This window comes from Bombus impatiens, unplaced genomic scaffold (genome assembly GCF_000188095.3).
Source record: "Bombus impatiens unplaced genomic scaffold, BIMP_2.2 scf_0033, whole genome shotgun sequence".
NCBI classification, from domain to species: Eukaryota; Metazoa; Arthropoda; class Insecta; order Hymenoptera; family Apidae; genus Bombus; species Bombus impatiens.
In genome coordinates, this window is record NT_176452.1 from 2220792 (window position 1) to 2248061 (window position 27270).

A 27270-nucleotide genomic window follows, 5' to 3' on the forward strand; every position below is an offset into this window, starting at 1 on the left:
TCGAAACATCGAAACGCAACGAATAAAACGCGGTGAAAAAGTATGATGGTTCGTTACAATAAATTTTACTCTTTGCGCTTCGCGTTTCACTTTGCAACAAGAAAAACAGACGTGCAAAAATAGTTAGGCTACGAGAACGTATTTCACAGGAAGTGCGTCGTAATTTCTCTTTTAGCGAAAATAAATACTATAAACGCGAATGTGACAAAAAGAAACCATGAGTTATATATATATTTTTTTTTTCGTGGATGAAGCGCGAAGGATTTTTCATTCTTAAAAAAATGAAAAGGAGAAGAGTATGGAACAATCGACTAACGATATCGCGCGAAACGTGCTTTGAATAATCTCTGATTTAACGTGTAAATATCGATTTTGTTACATGCATTTGCAAATGTTTATGCATGATCAATTATTCTGTAATGATATCAAAGTAAATTATGCCACGAAATACGATTACCAAGCGACAAATATGATTTCGATAAGCGTGTAATTCATTTTATTGTCGTGTCGTATTATATTCTCAACAAAATTAATAATACCGATGTTAAATCCACGCTAATATCTTTCAAAATCAATGCTGTACGAAAATTATATTCGGAGATCGCACGTATTACAGATGTGTATACTTGTAGCCTTAAATAATTTTCGGTGACTGCAATTAATTCAATACTTTCAGACACTCTTCAAGTACATGCTATTCGGGAAAACTGTTCACCGCTGAAGAACGAAAAAACTAAATGACAGTACTCGTGTACGATCTTTTTGCCTGCGACCCAACATTTTCTCCAACTCATTATAGCCCCAATATTTTCCTTTTATTAAGCTTGAAGTTCTTGATGCAAGCTATCTTCTCGTTGATTCGGATAATCTTACGATACGGATCTTGATATTCTTTCTTGCTGAATCTAAATTAATTAGTCCTAAGTTAATTCGTCCTTTTTAGTTATTCGCCGATTGTCACGACGTGTTAAATTTTCCAGAATGATCGAAACTACGTAAATTTCATAGACTGCAACAGCGTGAACGTCTCGGATAACATTGCCAGGAAAAAATGCAAATGCAATATAACACGAACACGGTATAATATTTTAGAAAAATTGTATGCCAACCTATCGCGGTTTGCAGGTCAAGATATATAAAGTACACTCGACAATCAACGCGTTAAAAATTAGAATAGCGTCCCGTAGCACACACGAAATTCTATCGATCTATGCAAAGTTCAAGCTGGAATTGTCGAACGTTGATGTTCAGCTAATCCAAAATATCTCCATCTTGCTTCGAGCCATTCTTATTCGCTATATAATCAACGTCCCACGAACTACATTGGAAAGCCCACGAGGAACGCTAATTGTTTCACTTCGCTTCAGTAAGCAGGATCTTGCGTACAATTGTTCACCGTGAGAACGTCGAAACCCCGGAATTGACCGCGATACGAACGTCGGCGAATTACGTAAATCGTCCTCGTGGTGGCGCGCTGCGTCAACGGATCTTGACCTTGATCTCTTTGTTCTTCGAATCTGGCGTGGATCAACGACGATCGAAAATCCGGGTCTACGTCTCGGCAGGTGGCATAAAAGTTGCGCCGCCAGTGTGGTTAAACACCGGTCGTTCGTGCCGGAGGTTCGTCCGCCCGATCGAAATATAAGGGAGGAGGCGGTCTCGTTAAAAACATCTGCCACGGACCGCTACCGTTACCGCAGCCCAGCACGAACGATCGAAGAAGAAGAACCTTCGTTCTGGTTTCTTCGAATGCAATTTCAATGGGATTAGTTTGTCTCTGGATGATCGACCGCTCTTTGATCGATACGCTCCCGACCTGATACGTCTCGGTTTCGCGCGTTAACACTTTTCTTCGTGCCGCTTCGAAATTCTCAGATCTTCGTCTTTTTGTCTACTCTTCTCGTCGGCTTGACGCACGTTCGCAGTGTTAGCTCTTCGATCGATAACTGTCAATGATCGGATCGATGTACATATGTATGTAAATGGTATGTAAAAGAGTCCTTCTCTGTGGAGGAATTTTTTTTTTTTTTTTTTTTTTTGTTTTTGAGGAAGAGACCATAGAAGAAAACGATGAGTCCGGTAATTACGTTTGGTTCTAGTTTTTTAACACGAGCTACGTTTCTATCGATTGTTATACGACTATGACCGCTCTTTTTGTTCTCTTTGTATTTGCAAAGTGAAATTTTGTAACTGTTAATGATATTGTAACCGTTTGACTGTGAAACACGCTACAGATTTATAAGATTTATTTCCGTAGCATTTATGTATAATTAGTTTGTTAGATTAATCGGAACTCAGTCAGTCTGTGTATCTCGGTGACTCTGATTCTAATCCCTTGACATCCGAAAACCGAGCACGCATCCGCTGCAATAATTAATTTCGTTAGGTGGTCCGAATTTGATCGGGAAAGAACGAGTTCCTCCACGCTAGCGTGTCACCAGTGCAGCTTACTGGAATAAATTCGCGCTGCAAACTCGTACTCGGAGAAATAGCGGAGCAGAAATTGGGTGCAGAGTTTGTCCTCGTATTATCTTAACTCGGAACTAAATTTATTTAAAAATTTCCAGAGACTCTGCAGGACGAACGAAACGAAGCGAACCAGAATTACGCGTCGCGCGATCACAAGCGTTTAAATCGAAGTATTATACAACAGATGCGTGCGAACACGAAAAAGGCATGGAAGAAGCGTTGTCTGGTGCATCACCCACTACACTAAACGTGTAACGGGCAGAATAGGTCCAGCTGGTGGCACGTGCGGCTTCATCGACAGGTGGCGAACGGATGCACGTGAACTCGGCCCCGTCTCGCACACGGAGGATTCTGTCTGCTCGATCGCTCTAATTTAACCTAATCTTAACGAACGCGCTTCTATTCCCCGTGCCTTTCGAGGTTAGACCAATTTCTTAATAATTTGATCATTATCTACGCTTTAGTTCATAAAGGAGTTCTTATGCGGTTATGGGAAATTTAAAGGCAAAAATCTGCAGAACCAGCACGATATGAGAAAAAAGATATAAAACGTGCAAAGTACTCGCTATGATATTTATTAAGCAGAATAAATTTGTATTTATATCTGATTTCTTTAGTTGTATTCGGTAAAGTAAGAACACGTATAATATATCCGCAGTCTGATAATTATCATAACACAACCGCAATATAAATTATCACAATACATAACGCAGTCTTAACGTTATCTTTACAAATGTCTGGAAAAATGAATAAATGAAATTTTTGATTAGACTTCTCTCTCTCTCTCTCTCTCTCTCTCTCTCTCTCTCTCTCTCGCTATTAATCGATAAAATAGACCACACGCTTAAGCGAAGATTATATTATTTCATTACATCGATTGGCTAAAACGACTCTTAAATTATTGATAACAAATTAGAATCGTAGGAAGAGATTATCATTAAAGTACATTTATCCCACGTTAATGTAATCGAAAAACAAATAAATAGGATCGTTCCGAATTGTTTCGCGGAGAAATTGCTCGATCAACAATTTTACGAGGATTTCAACGTCTTTACGACTTTTCACGGACGATTGGATATCACTTTTCGTTCGATCTACACGAAAACGCCACGGTCCATTATAATACTTGTTACCAGCCGCGGTGTTCGCGTGTTGCACAGTGATTTCCTTTCGCGAGATTTAACGTAGCGTCACTTTCCATTTGCACGAATGTCGATAAATCTTCAAGGCGATTCGCACGCCTTTGGCGAAAAAATACCGAACTTCGGACAGTTACTGCCAATGAGATCCCGGCAAAAAGTACGTGAGACTTCCTCTCCCGCCAGTCTTAACGTTTATTTTTGATCCTTAAATCGATCATCACCATCGATGCAACTTTAAACGAAATTTCGTTTAACAAGATTTTTCTATTCCTCTATCGTCTCGTTATGTTTCCAATGCTACGAGGTAAAATTGATCTCTGTCTAACAGCTTTGCAAAAATCGATACCGAATCAAATTTTGACCGAAATTTCTTCTCTTTTTCTCCTCGACGTATGAATTTTAATCCGTTCATCGAAGACGATGAGCTGGCTGGTCATTTGGGTTTCCAATAATAATCGCTCTACGATGATTAACACTAAAACTATCGATAGTTAAGTTAAGCTATTTCTACCAGAAGCAGTCTAAATGACTGATCTTTGAAAAATATGTAGTAATGGAATATTTTTATATTTATTGATTAATTACTTTCTTACAGAAGGAATTCCATGTTATGTAGGGTTGACACATTTATAAAATTGTAGAACCAGTCATTTTGACTAATATGGTATTTCTAGTGTTATCATTTAGCGATCTAGCGATCGATCCGGAATTTTCCTGATAACTGAGATATCGTCATATCGAATGATAGGCAGTAAAAATTTGAAAAACGTGTGGGAAGTCGTACAAGACGAGGAATCTGGTTAATTGGGGTTCGATAAACAGATTGCTGGACCCTTTCACACTTTCACTCCTATTGGTATAAGTAGCCTTGATACAAAATTATTTTCAGTCTGAATACATAAAAAACAAAATAAAATTCATTATATTATTCTTTTGGTTATCGTTGCGAAAATTATTACATCATTGTGGAAAAAAATATAACACGAAGTAGGAATTTTAAAATAAAATTGTAAAACCAGTCGATTTGACTGGCGTGGTAGTTCTGGTGTTAATTAACAATTCCTTTATCTATCTTCCGCAATGTATTTTAATTTCACAAACGTTCGTATCCTATTCATCATCTTCGACTAAAACCATAAACCATCGACGCTGAAAGTAAAGACAACTTTCGATCGACGAAGATTCCCACCGTTGAAAAAACAATTCGACTTCATGGACAACGAGCTCTAGCCATAATTCACCATTTCACTGCGCTTCAATTGCGCTTGTTACGGTTCGCTCGACTACGACCATACCCGCTAAAGATTCTGATTATCATAATTATATTTTCTCCGAGCGGATGACTCAGCGAAGAAGTAGAACGTGGAGGAGGATGAAAGAGGATACCTATCGCTATAATCGAGCCAATCCGCAGAAGATTGACCAAGATCACCGTCTGCATCCAAAGGCCCTGAAGAGAAGTTTTACGCGCTGGTTATCAAGCAACTTTGTCAACCGTGAAGTTCAAACTTTGCTCGTTATTTCGTATCAGATTAATTTCATCCGCGTGAAACGTCGTCGAAGGAACTTTCAACGTCACACTTCACGAATTCTGCGATCAAATATTGCCTACGATTTTATTCGATTTCGATCTGCTTTTATATAGCTTCAGCCAGACGCACGAAATAAAAGAAACTATTCAAATTTGTTGGCAAAAGATCATCGAGCGAGAATTAATTTCTGTTTAAATGGAAGGCGATCGTGGCTAGATCCTAAAGAAATTTTTCAAGAAATAAAAGATCGACAGAAGTAAACTAATTCTCGACTGTTCTGACTGCGAATAAACATTTTAAACGATTTAAATATTCCTTGGCTACTGGTAGTAGTTATTGATACAGGAAATTGTTTCAGGGTTACGAATAACCATTCTCCAAAAACAGTTTCGGTCATCGATAATGGTTGCTAGTAACAAAAAAGAAAAAAGAAATTTCAATCACTCGGAATGTGTATTCGTCGCCAAAATCATTTAGGCAAAGATGTTATTAATTCATAAATCGTAACTTTAAAAATTTGGATCCTAACGATTATGGTCTCTGGTTTCACCAATAAATATGGAAACTGGATTGTTGCGAAGTAAGAAATTGGAAAAAATCATTAAAAATTTGACCGAAAGAAGCATTCAGACTTTAAAGTAGTACGCGATACACATAAAAAAATATTTTCAATGCTTGGAAGAAGAATTTTATGTTGAAAAATAAATAAACAAAATTAAACGCGATTCGTTGACAAATTCTGATTGTTGGATTTTAGTTGAAGATATTCGTGCACATAGACGTACTATCACCTTGAACAAAACGTAATTTTCTATCTGACATACTTACGTATCTTACATCCCCGTGTTATGAGAGACTCATCAGCATGCTTCACACTTGGCGTTAAGTTCTTCTGATTAAATTCTTGACCCAGTCTTGGTAGTGCCACTTTTCTCTTTCTAGTGCTCAACATCTCAAATTTGCGCTCGTGACTAATAATTACGATATGACAGAATTCAATTATTCTGTTGACACACTTTCTTACATATTCCAATCTCCATTGATTTCTGCCTATCTAATTTATTCTATCGCGTATTCTCCAACACTCTGTGGTCGCGTCTTACACAAACGACTATTTATATCAACTACGAATTACTCGTCCATCGTCGTAAATTCCGACATTTTTATATTTACTGAACCAATCTTCGATAACGTATAAACGAGGCGTTTATATGTTTTATTAACAATTATTTACCGTATTTCACAAGTCTTAGTATTAAACGTAAATATTAGATTTCCCAGCAACGATATAGAATCTCGTGTAATATTATTATCAAACGTAATCGTAACGACAGCCTGTATGTGTGTACAGGTAAATTACAATACTTTTGCATTACAGTGATATGATCCTGGACAACGGGTACCCGTTGACGACATATAAACATGGCTCGGTAGATAAACATAAATATTTCGATTGTAAATTGAAAGCGATGATATTACATCTCATATGTATACATACATGTATTATTTATATTTGTTTCGTAAATAGTTGACAGAGAGGATTTATTTGTATTCTCGTTCCCACTTTGAGTACAGAAAACTACACGCGTCCGATAAATACTATGAAACTAACCGCAAGATCTTTCAACTATTGTAACGAGAGAATTTCTGTCAACGTTTTACGCTTTTTAATTTTTCAGGCAAAACATAAAGAAAGTATCAATTATGTGATCTGTGGCGTATTTTTACACGAAGAAGCGTACGATTATAATTTATAATACGTAGGTTAAAGGTTTGGAATCTGGAATGAAGCGGTACATGTAAATTTCGAGCTGACGATGCTTATAGAGAAGCGACGAAGCATATAAGCGGGTCAGAGGCTGGCGCCACGACGGACATTATCCAATGAGGCGAACAAATTATTCTATATAGCATAATCGTTTCTCCTACACCGTCTCTTCCTTCAACCTCCATCCGGTCCATACAGTTTCTTAACAACACGTGACCGCTTCTCAGAAAACCATTATCTCTTTACCCAAATCAACTAATCGATTCTGTGATTATTTGCTCGTTAACAGACTCCCAACTGTTGTCTCCGTTAATTTCCTCCTTTGTCGTCTTTATTTCATTTTGTGCTATTTATCCAGACGCGATAAGCAGATGCCGATTTATCATGCATTTACGAGAATTTTGAAGATGCAAAGACTGACACAGAATGCGTATAATATGCAAAAATATATAACATATTCGGAATACGGTATTCCTTGCAATACTTGGCGGATAAAACGATTTTAAGCGCGATTCTATTAATTATATTTATAAAAGAACCTGCAAGATTATCCGCAATTTAATGGCAAATAAATTTCGTTCATTTTGCTGCAACTTTACTTTAATTTTCATACTTGATATCCCTGTAACGCCAACGTGTATGTAAAATTTATTATTTATGAAATAATGCTAGATTAAAGTAGCCTTTACCGTCATTTCATTACGCATTGTAATAAACGTAACATTAATGCAATTCATTATATTTTATATTATAATTAAATTTACTCTGTCGTGCATCACAATAAATAAACATAATACAAATGTATGCCTGGCCCATTGAAACGGAATGCAAGCTTAAATCCGGCTAAATTTCAATCTCAATTTCGTGATGAAAATGTAAAAGATGGATATAATCCGTTCGTGTAGTAGCTTTGTGGTAAGTAATTTGCATAATAGCATTCTATATATACGTGTGTATGCGGTATAAATCATTCCACAATATTATTCTGTAATATGCTATAATATATATATAACAACGAAAGATACGATTTTCTTGTGGTATCGTGTTATTTTTCAAACAAAAACCCTGATAACCCTGTGGTAACAAATTCTTAGAAATTGGACCTACTTTGCATTACCACGTTTCTTAATTAACTTTTACTTCTTACAGGCATACTCCTACAATACGTACTTTCAGATAATAGAAAACATAATATTAACATTAATATTAGAAAAATGTTTGTACTCTGTTTTCTTGGCTATATGGAAAAATGCAACGTCGTGTACGCGTTATTTATGTTTGTTTGAAAAGAAGACGTGAACCAATTTCCATCGAACGTCGTCAAATAGACAAATAACGTGTCGCATATCGATTCCGATCGTTTCAAATTTAGCAGTTTACCAAGCTGAGAAAGCAATTAACCGAAAAAAAGAAGGAAAATCATAAAAGTAGGAAGTCGAAGTTGGATGAAAATGGCAAAGTTCGGTCGAACACATACGACAAAGTAATACGTGCCTCCAACGTACTAAACGATATCAGACGCACGCATATAAAGTAATATAGACGTAATATGGGCAGAAGCATAGGGGCTCTATCGGCCTTTAGAGGCGAATTACGATCGAGAAACTGCGGTCGATGTCATAAAGCTGTACCTACAGGCGGGTACTTCGTATCTGACCCGATGCTTTCACAAGGGTCCTCGTTATCTCTATCATTGATTTCGAACGCGATCTAACTCGTAAGATCCACCATGTCGTTTCAAGAATTATGACTGTTACAGAGATATGTTCGTTAGCCGAATTCGATCACCACATTTATGACCATTAATTTAGCGCCGTTAATAATTCATCACCACTACTATCAAACTAATGGGAAAGTTCTGTGATCAAATTTTGCACGTACGTTTCAATACAATATTATATTTCGAGGATCAAATTCAACGAGTGTATTTATAAATAACACTATGTGAAGTTCGCGAATGGCTCGGTCGAAATGTATCTATGAAATGAAGGACGAAAATGCAGGCTGTAAAAAGGTTTGTGCAATATCGCCGGAGAACTTATCTGTTATCGTAGATTCGTTCGATGAATTGTTCCGTAGCAGAGTATATTTTAGACAATTTACAGATAAAACAATTTTCAACGGAGGCAAGTTCAAAGCCTTTGTCAGATTCGTTTATAGTTCGATTAGATCTTCGTGAAGGTAAAAAAGTTTCAAAAGCTCCAAAAGACCAGAAAAATGTTCGATACTGCGAATCAGACTGTAGAGACAGAAAGATATTTCAACGGTAAAAATGAAAAATTTAACAGCGACGGGATAAATGGATCGTCAGATAGATGAGAAAGGATCGCGAGCAATGACGAACGTTATGTCAATTACTAATGTTAATTAACAACTTGAAATTTCAGTTCAAATAATTTGCTTCTTTTCTCACGTATAACGAGAAACAAGAAACTTTCTGATCCTACTGTTCTCGTACCTAGTATTTCCTCGCTCTTACGACGAAACTATTTTTTAAGTATTTTTCAAATTTCGTAAGAAAACGTATTTAGCAAAAACAGATAAATACACGAACTAACCAAAGCCGGTATTACGGGCAATTTCTGCGAAAGAAACGCTCGTTCCTTGCAAAGAAGAAAAACGACAAAACTTTTCGTTCGATCTAACGCTTTATACTTACGATCCCATCGTAATTCCATCTCTGCGTATCAAAAGCAGCGTATATTCTTAGAATACGAAGGGGCAACGTACGGCAGCCGCGTGAATCAGGCTTGAACGTCGCGTTTCCAGAAGCCTAACCGGCCAACCGTATAGAAACACATACACGGACACGCAACTACCCTGTAACTAACGCATCGAACGCGATTTTATCAGCGTAATCGAGCATAATGCGCGCAGATCTCCGCGGAGCGTAATTCTTTCCGCGAGCGGAGGCGCGCGTGCGTGTACACGCGATCTATCGTTTATCGCGATAGTCGCGATAACGAACGTTCGATTAATAACCGCGACAGAGGCTGTGCACACGATACGAATCGTTGAAAAATTCGTCGCCGTATCCACGACCCGATCATTTTTCCAACATCTAAATTCACTTTGTTTTCGCGCGTCCTGCAATTACAGCTGCTAGCTTGCGGTCTATGTTTATGGAAATGGAGCTAGCTCCGTTGAATTCGACTCATGATTTTCGCGTATCTGCTACCATATTGTATTGCGGGACGTGTATTTATACGGATACAAATGTTCCATCGTTCCAGTGTTCTATTATCTGGCCTCTCTTGTTCAATTAGCAGGAAAATTTTGCAAATTGCAACTTCTGCATATCGTACCACGTATACAACTCGCAATTACCTAAATATTTGAATCGAACGACGATACGCTCGTTCCAGGTGCCGTTTAAATTATTCCCTTAAGTTATAAAACTTGAATCGGTCGAGCTACCTGAAACCAACTTACTTGACCAAACTTGCTTAACTCGAAACATCGTCTCCTGCTCGTTACTCGATCTTTACGTATCTCTCGTAGATTATTTTTAATGATATTGCTGTTAGTTCGTTCTATGATAAAAATAAAGAAAAAAGAGAAAGGAAAAAAACACCTTTGCCAAATTCTAAATTTATGTTTCGACACTCTGAACAATCGATACTCTCTTAGCTACGTTTTCTAGTAAACCTACGTTTCGCGTCACTGTTTCTGCGTTTAAATGTCGCCCAAAAGGATAACAGATCCATTATAGATCCGGTTAACATTCAATGCGCGCATTAGCGCTGCAAGTTTCGTTTTCTTCAAAGCGGGCTCATAACAATGCTTCATATACATGATTCTAATAGAAATCCTTTAAAACCCTTGCTCGTACGCTCGTAGAGATGCATGGGGCGTCCCGTGCGTCTATTGAAACCGTTCAACCGTTCGGAGATAGCGCCACTCAATATGCTGTTCAGTTTCTGAAGAGTAAATATGCAGACCGGGTAAACGGAAGGCAAAAAAAGTGTCGAGCGTAAGTACCATCTTCGAACGGTTCCCAAGTGCGGATACGATCTAGGACCTTCGCCGAGACCGACGCCTGGCCACTGGTTTTTGCTCTATCTGGCTGAAGATCGAGCCGCTGCGGAGAGAACAGGACGCAACGATTTACGTAATTTCTATGGAGAAAACGACAGTGGCCGCGGAGAAGTTATAGCGTCGTTTTGCATACGAGTACGAGGGATCCATCTTAATCGAAAGATGGCAAACGCGACGCATTCAAAGTTTCCATGCCCGTACGAAAAATAACGGTCGAGACGGCGAAGGGATGAGTTACGGTAGCTCTTGTAAATTTATTGCTAATTCTCTTGATTTATTACGCTGTAGAAGGTGCAAATGGGAAGTTAGGGGAAGGGGGGATACTGTTGGCGTACAACGTGACGTGTTAATGAAAGTAAAAGATTCCGATAGATAGAGAAGCGAGTCGAGAAGGTATTCGAGCCCTTAACGTTAGACTGCACACTTTTATTATTTTATTTATAACTAATAAATAAAAATAAATAAAGTATCTAGAATGCAGTGCTGCTCGTGACACTTAATACATGAAACGTCCCATTTTTCCAATTATATTCATAAAAATATGAATTAGCATAAATATCCGCGGTCTACTTGTCGTAGAAGTGGATATGTATATTGTGTATATTATATTGCGTACATTTTTAGCAACATGATTTTCATGATTATACGAGTAGAGTTTGAAACCAGCCCAGAAATGTATATGGAAGGTACAAGACGTATATCGCAAACATGCAGTTGGTTAAAAATTACGTATACAGTATGATATTTATATATGTTATTTATATATACAATTGTCAAATTAAACAAGCATCTTTACTTTCAAATCGTATGTTATCGTTGTTATCGAGTAAGAAAGCCAACTGGAATAGAATAGTAAGTTTCGCAAGCTTTTATTTGGAATAGACCGGTAAACCCTTTGAACAGTAGTCGTGGTAAACAGGTACCTGAAGTGGTAAGCAACGCAATTAGCAGTCGTTGCGTGTCGAGTTCACAAATACGTACAAGCCCTGTTCGAAAATAAACTTAAGCGAAAGAAAGGGGCAGACGAATATCCTATTAGCTATTAGTTGCCAGATACGCTATCATTTACATTTTCGTGCGCTTCTTTCTCGACAATTTTTATTAAACATCGACGTCTCAATTTTTATATTTTCCGTGCAAAATCGTTACGTACAAAACGACATTATGAAAAATCTAATTATAAAAGAGGGAGAAGATGTTTGATATCTTTGTATATACAGTGCTTAAATAAACGTACCATTCGATGGCAATGCAAATATCAATTTGAAACTAGACTGATAAACAAATATACAGGGAAACTCCAGACTGTATTTCTATGCCAAGAGAATTTTTTGGCGTCGAAGTACTTTCAAAATACGATTACTTCAAATGCCATCGTATGCCTCTTTTCCGTGAATTAATTTTCCTCGTCGGTATTATCTCTACGTAAACAATTCGCTAAATCGATCTTAACTCCTCAAATTTTATAACTGTTAATAAGTTATAATCGTGCCATTAATTTTTCACGCACATGTATCTCGAAGTCCGGCGTAGCAAAAATGATATTATCTTTTTTAATTCTAAAATAAACGCGACAAAGCTCTTATCAGAATAATCCGTTAAAACTACAGCTGCCGCTTCGGCCTGTTCATTCCTCTAAAAATTCATTTTAAACGTACTATACCCCCAAGCAAGAGACACGCGTGAAGTTTTAATACCCTACGCAGATGCGACACGGGACTGCCAACAGAACGCAAGAAAGAACAATACTTTTAAGTGTGCTCGTAAAAAGCTTCAAACGAACGATAAAAACCGCGACAATCGTTTCTATCTATTGTTTCGCAAGCCGCGATAATACTGTACACATATGCGGGACAATATCAGTACACTGTCTGTTATAAGTATTAGACGATTGTAGAAAATAAAACGAGTGAAAATCGTTCAATTCGTGCTGGATATCGGCAAGTACCTGCACACGATCAGCTGTATACCTACGCACGATCGTCGTATTTACCAATGCTTACTGATACTTCTTCGTAGTAATCCTGAAAGCCAGGAGCAATTTTCCCATTTGTCTAGCATATTGTACGCCAGATAAACTGCGAATTTTTAAATATTTATGGAAGATTGATGGGTACCAGAAACCACAGAATGCGTATAAATGTACAGAAACGTATAAAATGTTGAAAATATAGCACTTGCTGTGAAGTAAGTGAAACAATTGTCTATAAATTATATGTTTTATAAATTATATTCGTAAAAATATGAATTTGCAGAAATATCCGCGGTCCAATAATTGGAAAAGTGGAATTTTCCCTAGAACTTCCACACATCGATTTATATCAATCGGTTTCGGTATCGACATCGTTCCGGTAGTATTAATAGGTTGTCCGAAAAGATTCTTTCGTTTTATAAGGAAATAATAGACGCACAATGTTCTTTGCTTTATATTAGTTTATTAGTAATAGAAATAGAACGAAATGGATCACACCTGATTCAATAAAATAATATAAAACAGAGATTGTCATCTATTAGCATCTTATGAAACGAAAGAAACTTTTCGGACGACCTAACACATTCGTATTATGTGTTCGTCGAACGGTAGCATCCGATCAGTCAGTCGACAGAAAACGATTCGCGAATGCATATAATATCGACTAAAAATGTTTCTCCCTTCAAGCACGACGTATTATACATATAAATATATATCATATTTACCAGATTGTGCTAATTTCTTTGCAAATTCAACCCATGCTGCTTCTTATTCCTCATTATCACTATACTTTGTACCTGGCTGGTCATACAGAAAGATCTGATCTCCGACAAGTTCGATAAATCGCTCAGGATGCATCGTTAATGTCCTCTTGCTGTCACGGTTACGTGCGAACTGAGTCGAAACATATGCGCACTGTCGGCACCGATGCTTTTCGTCAAATCCCGATGCGTTCCGTATCCGACGAAGTAGATGTTCTTCGCGAGAATGTCGAACAGCCTGACCGACGTCGCGTACGTGTCATCGACCTTAATTCGCGCTAATCAAGGACCGTAGAAAGTGAAAGGAGCGAAAAGCATATAATTTCTATTAAATATCAGCAAGTGACCTAACACTTCTAGCCGACCGTGTACGTACGTATTCACAGGGCGATCGAGTCGCCGTATTAACGCGCGAAAGCTCGATTTCCCCCGGCGGAGGGCTTTAGAAAACGCGTTTTAATGAGAGGCTGGCCCGTCCAATAAATCCCCCGGGAGAATATCTCTTAACTACAGCTCCCCCGCCCCTCCCTGGTCGGGTATTTCTTTTTCCAGGAGGGCTCTCTCATTATTTATCATGCACAGGCAGCTTACTCCGCGAGCAAAAGTAAATCTCCATTCCCTTGCGTTCCTCTTAATTTCACGACTCCCTTGAAAGTCGAGCCAGCGGACGCGGCAGAGAGAACGAGAAACACCGTGAGCGGATGACGAAGAGAAGCGGTGGAAGAAGAGAGAGAGAGATACCGGTGGTGGAGAACGCAAATTCCCCGTGAGAAATTCCACCTTTGATTGCGTCGCAGCTTGGAGGAGTTGAACGGATTTATGTCGGACGCGTGTGCCTCTGCCACGAGGTCAGAAACGCAACCTCCGACCAATCAGAGATGAACGAAGAGAGCGGAGAAAGACGGAAAGGAAGGAAAGGAAAGATAGAACGTAGTTCTGTTGCGAAATAATTTAATAGTTAGTAATATCGGTGAGTCGACGAGCGACGAGTTCTCTGTTCCATCGTACACTTCTAATTCTTTTCTAATTCTATGTCCGATAGACTAATTGGTCGACGCGTTTCGTGAAGTTTCCTCGTTCAATGTTATCCTTCTTGGAATCGAACGCTGCGATCGGACACGATCATCGTGATTATGTATATTGGTAAATTTTCCCACTAGTCTGAAAATATAGACGCGCATGTACGTAAAAATTGTAGGATATTACAGAAAACGTATATTCAGCGAGATTAGTGTACGATATGAAAAGACAATTCGAATATACGGTGTATAATAAGCGTCAGAAATATTGCACCGAATATCGAAATTTACGGATGTAACGAATAAACGACTGTTAAATATATCTTCAGATTTGTTTGAAACTCGATCGAGTTAATCGCGATAATCGGCTATTAGCTTCAAAATATTTCATAAAATATCCATCGAATTATTACCCGAAGAACGAATATCCCTACACGATGTATCCGTAAAACGCATCTACGCAAGTATACTATCACGATCCTGTGAGTGAACGAATTTTCCAAAATCTGTCCGAAGATATCGGTCGAATCGTGCGAGAAGGGCCCCGGAGAAGTGAAAGAAACACATATCCCGGGAAGAAGGGGGAAGAAAGTAAGCTAGCAAAAGGGAGGGATAGGCCGAGCGACGACGAAATAACGAGAAAAAAGGAGAAGCAGCCGCGACTCGTCTCGGAGAGAGAAAACATTAAAGCGCGAGGATGAAAGAAGCCTCTTTGTGTTTCCCAGGTGAGCGTTATAAATGAGCTCTCCGACGGGAACGAGGGTGTCTGGGCCGAGGGTGGCGAGCCGGAGGATCGCCGCCCGACCACACCTATGCCACCAGAAGTCACCGGAGGACCACCGTTGCGACAAACGACCAAATCTGCTTTGCGGATGGATCGCGTTTTTCTTTCTCTTCGTTTCTTCCAGCCGAGCCACGCTATCGCTTTTTTCCTCCCCGTCGCGTGCTTTTTAATTACGCGGGCCGAGAATCGCGTTCACGTGTCGACGGTTAATGTCTTAATTAATTAGACGGGACAGGGGTAATATTCTTGATACCAGAATGCTGTTTCGTTTGGCCTAAGCAAGCATCGCGGGCAGAATTTTTTATCGGATGCCACGAGTGTGGGTTCTTGGACTTTCGAATGGTATTTTTGCGTGGTCGATTTGTCTTGGATATTTCATTGCCGAGCCTTCTTCTATGACAGTTTACCGACTAATTATTTATTGGAGAATTAACGAGTTTTAAGGTGCGTTAGTTATACGTTTCTTTTCTTCCTTTTCTTTTTTTTTTTTTTTTAAGGATTTTGTCGTCTTTCGTTAGATAGGTTCGTCGGATGACTTGCGAATCGAAGGATTTACTTGCACAATTTCGTTTGTTTCATCTAGAAATTTGTTGATCTCGTGCAAGAGCGTTTATCGATCCTGTTGGCTTGTGACTTGCAATTTGTAAAATTTGGCCAATAATATTTTGCCTAAACCATTTGAAAACGAATGGATTATTTGTAAAAATTTGTAGGTAATTTTGTAGGAGTATTGATAAATTTCAGAATAGACATCTTTGTTAAGTTTTTCAAGTTAGATTTTGAACGAATTATTTCTCCAGCTCTAAACTAATTGTCCCCGGCATCCAAGGTTTTCAATCGTGCTATAAGTTTATGAATAGAGTAGTGTAATAATATCCGATTCAACCTATCGCTCTCACTATATTTATGTTACTAAAGACTTTATGGTAATATAGAAGGCTTTTAACATAATTTAAACAGATTATGTAGAAAGCTCGTCCGCTTCGTATTAAAGCAATTATGCTTTAATTAGATCCCCTTAGAAATAGTTATTCGAGCAAATGTAACTACCAATTCGAAGACGTACATTATCGCGTCTGCGCTTATCTTCGAGTCCAAAACACAAGACCAAACATAACAATGCCGAAGTTCTTTTTTAATATCAAACGACACGTCTCGATAATTGAATCTTCCTCGAAAATGTTATATAAAATGTTTCAGAAAAAAAAAACCAGAAAATAAATGTTCTCGCAAAGGATAAAAAACACGTCATAAAAATATCATGTTCCACGTTTCTCAAGACAATCCGAACGAAACCAGAATTTTCAAACTACGATCCAATAAAATCAAAGTCAAAATACATCTTCACCGCTACTCAGCGTTCAACAAGCGGACACCGAGAGCAAAATAATCCCCGAAAGCAAACATCTTCTTCATTCACGGGCTATTTAAATACAACGGCGACTCCTCCCAGCCTTAATCCGTAATCGTACGATCTAATTCCGGATAAACGGGTAATAAGATAATCTACGAAAGCCCCCGGAGAGTTTCAAAATCAATTTATTCCGGGCCAGAGGGAACCGGTCGCAGAAAACCAAGCGGCCGCGGAACCAAGTCTCTCCTGGGCCAGACAACGAAATAAAGAAAAAAAGAAAGAAAGAAAAGAAAAGAAAAGAAAAAGAAGAAAACGAAAGAGGGAGAAAAGAAGGCCTAGGTATATAGCTAGGGTTGTTCTCGCGCGATCACGCGTGATGCGGTCAGTTGGCGCTGACGCGAATATAATGAGGCACAGTGGCAATTTGGAGGTTAGCTAGCAAAAGCCTGGCGCAAGATACACAAAAACCATCTGATCGAGGATCATCCTTCCAAAAGGCTTTTGCCACGGCTTGCGACCGGTCTACACGCTCACCTTGCCGAATGTAAAGTTCGCGAGTTATATTAACAATGCTCTTAGCCCGGCGATAAAATGGGTCGGTGCAATGGGTCGCTGAATAACGCAACGAGAGCTTCGTCGTTGTGGTTACGCGGTTTTCGCGCCGCAACAATATGCGCCGCGATAATATGCGCTGCTAGTTTTCTGCTGGAATTTTATGAATGTATTTTGCGCCGCTTCCGAGCTTTAGTTGCTATTACGTTGAAACGCAGAAAAGGTTCATGGCTTTAGGGTAGATTTTTAAAGGCTCGATCCATTGACGGAAGGTTGCGTTATAGCTGTTGTTATGGTCGGAGAAGTCGAAAGTATCGTGATGTTGGTTACGGTTTATTAATTCCTTAGGATTTTTGTAGGGTAGAAATATATATTTTATTCTCCTTCTACGTTTTTTTTAAATTTCCATTCGAATAATCAATTTTGTGCGCGGTACAAGTCCATCGTAGAAGAAATTGGTTGACGTAATAACAAATTATCAAAGGTAATAACAAATATGTGAAATACGGAGAAAAGACATACATTTACTCTACTATCATTTTATAGCTAGATTTTTCTTCGAAATTGCGTTCTATCGCGAATACAAATCCTTTCTTTGACAATGCTGATTAATATCGTTCGACAATTGTTTTAGATTGATGAACAACGATCAATCCCGATCCTACAGAGTTTCCATATGCATAGAAGCATACCCCACGGTAATTTAATTGCGACTACATAATTTGCGTCTAATCATTCCATTATTTATTTTATATCCCCTAAATGCAACATTATGAATACACATACGAAATAATACAAGAATCGTGCGATACTGTGAATAACAATAGCGTATTGTCGCTGCTAATTAATTTATCATTAGGTCTATTTATCGTTGAGCAATAACTATTTACTGTTAATTAATCACCGATGCATTTCCCTCGTTCTTCGCGATAAAAATCACGTTATTAACAGAATATTCTAACGTCAACGAGCTCGCTAGCCTCCAAAAATCTCATTTTACGTATAAATTCCATTCGTATTTGTATTCGTTACATTCAAACATCACCGAACCAATACAAAATCGAAAGAAAGAGAAGAGAAAAATTTAATAGAAAATAGAACGAAATCGAACTGTGTGAAAGTTGCTTCTCATCAAAGAGTATAAAAGAGTAAAAGAATCGTACGGAAGATCGACAGATTTGGATGTGAGTCACGCGAGAAACCAGCCCGCCGAAAATTCGTCGATTTCTATCGAAAGCCACGATACTCTTCCTACCTTTACGTAAACTCCGATAACTATCTTTGTGGCCCGTCTTATTCAGGATCGAGCAGTTGCACCCCGTGGTGCATGAGAATCGTTGAAATCGACGTCAGAACGTCGCCTTCTCTTCTCGCGTTCTTTTCGAAATCCTCGTTGATGGAACCCGCTGGCATTTGGTAGGATACACGTGGGCGTGGACCCGTCTTTATTTGACTCATTGTCAGAACTAAGTGGTTCCCTCTAGCCTATACTATACGATCTACCTTATTTGCTCCGCTGCTGGATTAGAATGGCCCAGTGACCACCGGCTACGCTCGCTTCTTGTTTACATACGCGAGTTGGGAACGAAGAGCGACTATCATCATCTCCCTTCGCGCGATACGTATATCGTTCGACCAATTTTGACATTGAATTATTTTGTCAAAGCGTGTTATTTTGTTAGAGCATGTAGAGTAATTCTCGCGAGTATCCTTCGAAAAATGAAAAACACTGAAATTCGAAGGAGTGTGGTGGCAGCGAACGTCTTGTAACTTTTGCATAAATTGTCAGATCGATTTGAAATTTTGCGAATCAATGGCATACTTGACACATTCGTAAAACTTTTCTATGATGAATTTCGACCGATCGATTAAGAATGCAACAGTGTCGTACTAAGTATATTTAATAGGTCGGAGAAGAAACGTCGAGTGGAAAATCCTCGGCGATGATGCTGCAGGAACACGATAGCACGATGGCACCAGGTTTTCGCAAAGCTTTCTCGGATATTAAATTTCGTGGAATGCTCGGGGAACGATGGGTAGAGAGCAAAACAACGGCGAGCGTACGAGAACCTTATTCCGAAACGTGGTGTGCTAAGGTACACTACTCGCGTACACCGTGTCTGCTCTCGAATAATGTCTTGAGAAGTCGGCATTAAGCGAGAACACGCGACGTAACTCACCCGACACGATTGCAACCATCGTGGTTGGATCTTTGCTTCGGAAGTTTCGTGGAAAAGTTCTCGTGACAAATCTGACTATTTTTTTAGGAAATTGTAGACGTTGTTTCGTGAAGATGCACACGCGATTAAAAGTACGAAGACACTTTCTACTTTCAAACGCATGGTAAGAGACTCGTACTTTTATGTCCAACAAAAGATTCCCTGGACAAGACAAGTCCAGTAAACGACATTGCAAACGTGCAAGCAGATATGGCAAACATGTTCAAGACAACCTCAAATATCTGTTCATTTTATCTGCAGAAATTTACTCGTAGACGTTACTCGGATATCATAAGGAAACTCGAGACAGCTTCAACAATTTATTCGCTTTATCTGCGGATATTTATTAAACATCGACACATCGAATGAACGTACTTTCGACGAGACAAGGGATTTTTCCAAGTACGATTAGTGTTCGAATTAATGTTCCAGTATATTCTTATCGTTTAGTAGTACTTTCGCGTAACTACCAAAATTTGCTGCTACTTAAACGAAATGCATAGAATCTGATAAAAAAATGCTTCGTTTGAAAAATAATAGTACGTGTCATGGCCTCCTTTTGTACAGCCTGTGTATGCGTCTGCGGAACGAGCGAATAAATTTTTCCAGAGCCGAGGGGGTTAATTCGAACGATTACTTCGAAAATCTCAGACCCTAATGAACCAAACAATCGATGAAATAATGGTGGAACCACTGGAGGTGCAACACGATCAACAGGCCGCCTCAAACAATACATTTCTCGAGCCACAATGACGCGAGCTAAACCGCATCCCCCGTGGTCGTTGAATAAACAGTGATCATCCCGGTGCAAAGGTCTGACAGGCGAAAGTGAAGGCTAGACACGAATATTATAATCAAGAAGATGTTCCTCTGGAGTGGAAGGAACAAAGGGGGAGAGCGCAAGGTGAGATACAGAGGATGCGTCAAAGAGATGTTTCGAGGTCTCGCGACCTTCGAATCGGGCGATTTTAAACTCGCAACTCGTAGCCCGAGGCGAGCACCGGCATTAATACCAGTAATCGAAGAATCGAGAGATGCTCGCGTGCGCTCGTCTTGCACATGTTCCAACGAGCTGCCGATTCGAACTACCGGCCATTTTCCTTTAATCCTCCTCCTCATTCTCCTTCTTCTTCTCCTCCTCCTTCTTCTTCTTCTTCTTCTTCTTCTTCTTCGTCTTCTCTCGTTGTCGAAAGCGTGGTGGGTTCGCGCCGCTATCCGCTGTTCGTCTAAAATTCAACGCGCCGACTAGAAGAGAGAAGCAAACAAACGAACCGGGCCGCCGTTCAGCAGACACATCAGCTGTGCGCATGCAAATTACAGCCGAACGCGATGCAACGCGTCCATATGGTGGTCCACCATTATCCGCACGCTCGCGACCAACGAACCGTCTCTCATGGCGCCCTCTGAGAATCCTTACGTGTCTTCATCAACGGTACCATTACCCTGTAGACTTGGTTCAAGAGTATTTGCCAAGAGTTCGAAGCTATCGTAACGTTAGCCTCGAGAGATAGCGCATGGAAGATTAAAATGGCGATCAAATAGCCGCTTGTATCTTCTATGAACGCATCTATTTACTAGAAGAGGGATTTGCTAGAAGAATGAGACATCTCAGGCGTCGTCAATTCGATCTGGATTTGATCAAAGTCTATTGGTTGCTTTTGAGTTTGTTGTCCGAAATAGCGACGAGTGGAAGAACGACGAGGATCGAGTAGTCGCGTGTGTCTTCCACGAGTTTTGTATCTTCTATTTCTAAGAATTTGTCAGCAGAGTGAGATATTTTTAAAAATCGTCGATTCGATTGGAATTCGATCGGAATCGATCTTTTGCGTATAATCTTGTTTGCGAGGAGTGCGAAGGTATCGTGATATGTTCCCCAAGGACCAAACTATGGCACAACTGCTGTTCGAAACGTAACAATTTCTTGGATGATTGTCAGAATGAAATTCGTTTCAGGATGTCTGGAAAGTGTAAAGCATAGAATTGCAGAACTACCATATTCCAGTTGGGATGCTATCAGCTCGATCGTACCAACGCAATTGCTACAAACAATAATTCCACATAGCGGAAATTACGTTTAAAATGTCAGCTAAATTTACTTCTTCAATTTTCGTAAGTCACTTTCCCATTCCTATTTTACCGGCCCTGATTTTACTTCCAATTAGGATTTGAATAAATTTACAATTACGATAAATAAATAATCTATTGCTTCATTACGGATAATGGATTCTACGATGGATTCTACGTACATCGTAGTGATGTTAAATAATTCTAGCAATTATTAACGTGTTTTTCGTCATTGAAGTACCACTGAATCACGATATATCGAAGATCTGTTTCTTGGTTTCTTTCAGCATTCTGATTCCGAATGAACCTATCGATAAGCAAATGAATGATTTATAATATCGACCGTATAACCTGCATAATCCGTACCAGCTACCTAAATACTTTAAAACTCTGTTTCCGCTAGACTCCCACCAACAACGAGCTTCGCGCAAATTCTCAAACGCCAGGAACAACTATTTTCCAAATCAAGAAACACAATCCAACTACAAGCGGTGCGTCATTTCCCGTTTCAGAGAATACCAACAGCGATCCGTTCCATTAACATTCACACGAGTCCCTTTCTCTCGAAACCAAACGATACCAAACTACAAATTTATCTTTGATCTTCGCAACGGCTTTGATCTTCGGACGAGTCGCGACTGCGAGTTTAACCGCTGCATTTGGCACGGATGAACAGCACCGAAGCGCACGCAGAATTCTGACAAAAATCAATGTAATGCATTTCCAGAGAAGCGTCTATATTTGGGATAATATTGGGACGAGAAAATGGAATCGAATGTAGGGAAACTGAATCTCGAAGGACGCGACGAAATATCGACGAAGATCGAATTAAGCGATCCAGGCAGCGAGATCCAGCATCGTCATTGCACAGTGGAAAAAAGAAAGGGGGAGAAGTTCGAGCGCTTTCTCCTCGCCTGCGAATTTTTTCATTTGCTTCTTTTTTTTCGATGCAAAATACGCAAGGTAGCAAATCGTTGGTTTATTGACGGTTAACGATGAATTTGTAATATTTATATATCGTGTAATTATGTTCCACATATATCTTGTTCCGTATATCTTGGCTACCTTTCGTTGCTGCACGTTTCAAACGATATCCAACAAACGTCAACTGGTAGAAACATTTTGTCCAGGTTAAAACAAATCTAATCGGAAGAACATTGGGATTTCCTAGCAACGCGCAAATGTGCTATGAAACAGTGAATAATCTGTACACACCAAAGTGCGTGTATTTTTCTCGACAATCTTTTTCCGTCCTCGACAACCTCGACGATCTTTCTCTGTCGCGACGCGTTGACGCGTGTTTCTTATTTCCCTTCGATTCCTACGAACGTAAATAGGCAACAAGTAACGTCTTTTAATACAAGCTACAGAAGGACGAAGAAACACGAAGAACATTGTTGGCTGATCCGGCAACTTTTTTAAGGAACATCGATAAAATCTTTCTGGTTGTCGCTTGAGCGAAGGCAAAGTTTTAGGAGAACGCGTAGAAAAAAGATTTGTCGTGGCCTACGGCCCGTACACAGGGAAACGGGCGAGGGTTAGTAAAAGCAGGAAAAAAAAAGGATAGAAGAAAGCTAGCAGCAGCGAGGCTACTGAAAGAAAGGGAGGGAAATGTGAGAAGAATAGGGAAAAAGGAGTGGTGGGAAAAGAGGAGAAGACGTAGCGCGACATGTAAATGCATGGAAGAAATTATTCATGGAAGATGCCAAGCTGCGGGCGCAATGAGACGAAACGAGATTCACGAGACAGGTCGAACTAACGACACTCGACGCGACGTCCTCGTTCTCATCCTCGACGCGGCGGCGTCGCTGGCTTGAGATACGGATCGGTGCTAATGCCTTGCTTTATGGGTCAGGTTGGCTCGGCTACGCAGCGGTCACGTAGCGGCAAGGTTTGCACGGAATTTCAAAAAAACAGAAGAAAAAGGAGCGCGTTGTCACGTGCTGGTCCCGAGATTCTGGATGAAGAAACCATCAACGTGCTCTTTCATCGCGCGCGATATTCACGAGCGTCCGCTTCTCCTTCTTCTTAAGGTTCATTTTCACCGGTGAACGAAATTCTTCGACAGTTCGTCGTCCATTTGTCGTTTGCTGGCGTACCGTTTGCGCAAACACGTCCGTGAGACGCATAGAGTGGCATCACGTAGGAAGCGATCCATAAAATTTTACGAGCGCTATACGCCAACAGTGAACTGTTACAATGTTCGTGAACAGTTGGCCGGTGAGTACGCGCCTTTAGAAGGAGGACATCGCGGTCCCTGCTCGGCATCCGGCAACTATTCACGCGTCTTCCGCTTCTCTCGATCCTTATCCGCGTTGGCCCGCGATCTTATCGCTGTTTTCTACCGATCATTGCACAACGATGCGCTTCACAGATACATCGGCCCGTCGTGTAACCGTAACTGGAAGCGCGAAAATTGCGTATTGTTTCCTCCGCCGAAACGTCGTATTGTTCTTCTTCTCAATCTCGGAAAGCAATCTGTTCGCTTTGACACCGGTATAAATTATTCTCCGCTCTCTGTGTACGCTTAACCGCTCGATTTACATGTTACTTTCTGTCTGCTCTCTGTTACGTTCTTTCAACGACACGAGTCTCCCGTCGCTGTATGTATTGTTCCGTGTTCCGTGTGATTAATGTCGCGATTCTGCCTCGTAGTTTTATGAAGTATGTATCTACAGCCGAGTACGTTGGATAGGCTGCGCGTTCTTTTCCAATCTTCACTGTTGATGCATTATTGACGATTGTTTGGATATAAATGGTAATTTGTGGATGATTTACGTTGTTGCGCGTTCCAACACGATGGTAATTAAAGGAAAGCAACTTAATGTAAAATTAACCTTTTAAATAATCCCTGTGATCTATCGCATCTCATAATCATAAAATGGTAATCGTTTTCTTCTTCGCGAAACAAAGTTATTATACGGAAAACGAATTGTTTCGTACTGATAAGCGACATTGATCGATCCCATAAACTGAAAAGTACAAACAAAAGCGACGATATTTTCTAAATTCGTCTTACAGTTTATCATTTCACTTGTAACATCTGTCGAGATAAATGTCTTTGTCGAAATATCGAAATTCGTCTCGTAAGAATAGAATACGAATCGCGTGCTCGCGTAAAGAAGAATTAAGAAATTAATAAAAACGTCAGCTTGATTAGTTCGGCTTCTCTGTAGTTCTAATTTAGCCGAAAGAGAACGATCTTGCCTCTTAATGGATCAAGACAAGCGAGCACTAATTTTGACCGTTTACACAGAGGACTGCATCTCGGAGCACGAAGTGACTATCGGAGGAAGTTAGAACAACTTTATCACTGGCTCAGAGGTTTGATCATCCAAAGTCGGTAAATCTGGCAAGAGTCGAAGGAGGACTAGCCTAATTCGAGTATCTTTGTGAATCCTTCCTTACGAACCTAGAATTTGTTCAGCGGTAATTGTAGCCAAGAGCACCAACAGACGCAGTCGTTCTAAATTAAGATGCACATTTTTCCAAGTGACAAGCATCATTTATACGCCATTTGATTCAGAAATTCCTAACGAAATATCGTAGATTTTTCACTTATTTTTAAAACCTTTTGTATCTTCGAGTTCGGTTATTTCACGCGTTACGGCTCTTCTTTTTAGGCATCGAGCGACATAACGGCGAAAAGATCAACAAAATTAAATTTGTTGTTTATCTTTTGCAACGTGGTGTCGCACGAAACGTGAAAACGAAAATTTTAGGTTTTAACAAATTGCGAAAGCGTTATAACAGTCCCAGCAACTGTACGATGATGAAATGGCCTGGAGACTCGTCAAAGGAATGACCTATCTTTTCCAGGCAGCGAAAGCGCTGAAAATCGGCTTTCCGCGATTAAACCGTATTCGCGTATTATAACTATCGAGGAAGTAAATCGTATGGCCGCGAGACTCGCGTTGATCCCTTCGTTCCCTCTCCCCTTTGCAACAACTTTTCCCGTTCCTGACCGTCTGGCGGCTCGTATTGAGCACGCAGACTGCCTTCGGCTACGGTTTAGATTATACATTACGAAGCACGTGCCTGCACGCGACATGTTGCACGCCGTGAAGCCGGTCAACCGGAGTCAAACGGTGGAACTGGCTGATCCTTAAGAGACCGGAGTAGGGTTAGCTTATTTGCGATTTTGCAGGTTGATTTTGAAGTTTCAGCGAATTTTTTTAAAAATTAAAAACGTATCGTAATTGTTCGTTGAAAAAGACGAAGGATGCGCAATGTGTTTCAGAGATATTCGAAGTTGAGATTTTTTGACTTTGAAATATTCAGAGACGGAATTTTGAATTTCGGATATATACAGCGTAAATCTTGAACCTTTTGGATATTTGAAATCGAAATTTCCTTTCCTTTGTAGGATCATATCGATGAAAAAGAATACGAAATGAAATTCGGTATCGAATAAAGTGAGAGCAAAAAGGACGCTCATCGTCGAATTCGTTAGAAGATGACAAGGCATTCGAAAGATAATTTTGGACGTACTTTTTTCGCAGCAAACATAAGCTAAAAATTTATATAGTTGCTCGTAAAAAGAAATCGTTCTTTTGTACTTTTGACACATGGTGTGCCAGTTTAGCTTCTCGAATGTTTCGCTCTTAACTTTTACCTGAAAGGCCTTTGTATACGACACGAGTAGATACGGTGAAGTCACAGGATCAGAAGATCAAGGATACGAGGATTTCTACGTAGAAAATCGACACGAAATGCTGGAATGCAATTATTCAGCTTTGATTGAATCTTTGACTGTAGCGAAAGCCAATCAACAGCGTCTCTGCCGATTCGTACGCGTAATTCAATTTGATCGATCTTGCCCTCGCGGAAGAATTGAATTTTATGATGATGAGCCCGCCCGGTGCTGCTGACTTTTTTTAAAAACTTTTCTTTCACGTGTTCCGAGAAACGTGTTTAATGATGCAAGCCTTTTTGTCGATTTAAATGAGAAGGGAACGAATGAAATCTTGAAAGAAATTTTACATCGAAGATGGTCGATGCTTCGCACAAATTGATTTTCGTCTGGTAACAAAAAATTGCTTTGAAGTCATAGTTTCTTTCTGTATCTTCGTGTAATCTTTTCCAAGTCAGTATCGATACAATATAATTCAAATTCATTATTTATGCATATAATTTGTAACGTCGAAAGATGACGAGCAAAGTCACTGACACAGAGTTTCTTTCAAATCATCGCAAGAGAGAAAGATATTTGAACGAAGAAACATAATTCGCGCTTCAAACTCGCAGTTTACTTTATCTCGCAATCGAATTTATCGAAACAACATTAGCTTTCCCTTACCACGTACTCAATTGCTTACGGTTCCAAATTGGATAAACGTACGAAATAATCTAAACGAAGAATCTAAACGTGAAACCAGAAGTACCGTCATCGTCCTACACGTTCCTCTCTATCCTCTCTATCTATCCAAAGCAAAAAGGGAGATCACAATCCGCGTTTGAACACAGGATTAATTCACCGTTTAATTCAAAGCCAAGCTTCTTCCAGCGGCATACTAAAGACGCTGACAGAGGATCCTTCATTGAATCCTCGCCGGACAAAAATACGTGTAAATAATCGTTGGCGCGAAAACCCGGC

General features: G+C 39.7%; 1 protein-coding gene across 2 annotated transcripts in view; it reads right to left on the bottom strand.

Annotated features, from left to right (window-relative positions):
* The window catches only part of LOC100740080 (protein rhomboid), a 512585-nt gene that overhangs the window by 448215 nt on the left and 37100 nt on the right, over window positions 1-27270 (bottom strand). The gene's annotated exons all lie outside the window — the stretch shown is intronic.